At 65.2% G+C, this 397-nt stretch overlaps 1 gene segment (V, D, J or C); it reads left to right on the top strand.

Annotated features, from left to right (window-relative positions):
* Positions 1-397, top strand: part of LOC105002289 — a gene marked incomplete at its 3' end in the record, with an annotated part of 11,144 nt that overhangs the window by 5,093 nt on the left and 5,654 nt on the right.

Genomic DNA, 397 nt, shown 5'->3' with positions numbered 1-397 from the left:
ACCCCATGGACTGCAGCCCACCAGGCTCCTCCGCCCATGGGAATTTCCAGGCCAGAGCACTGGAGTGGGCGCCATCGCCTTCTCCAGTGAGACACACTGGGGAAACTGAAGTGGCCAGCAAGCTTTTCACCCAGAGTGGAGGGTGGTGGTGACTGATGGCTGGGAGAAGGGCCGGCTGGGCTTGGTGTGGGGATGGAGGCGTCAGGCACCCAGCGGAAGGGGCGAGCAGGCTCCCAGGAGGAGAAGCAGGAAGAGGCTGGGAGGGGTGAGCCCAGCTGGGCAGCGTCCACAGACCAGGGGCTTTAGCCGAGGCCACGGGTCCAGGATCTGACCCTTTCTCGTCAGGACCACTGGGCTTTCAGGTCTGTGAGGGCAGCCCTGGGCCGCCCACAGCAGG

This window comes from Bison bison, unplaced genomic scaffold (assembly GCF_000754665.1).
Source record: "Bison bison bison isolate TAMUID 2011002044 unplaced genomic scaffold, Bison_UMD1.0 scf7180017864448, whole genome shotgun sequence".
Lineage (NCBI taxonomy): Eukaryota > Metazoa > Chordata > Mammalia > Artiodactyla > Bovidae > Bison > Bison bison.
This window is presented reverse-complemented; position numbering and strand designations above follow the sequence as displayed.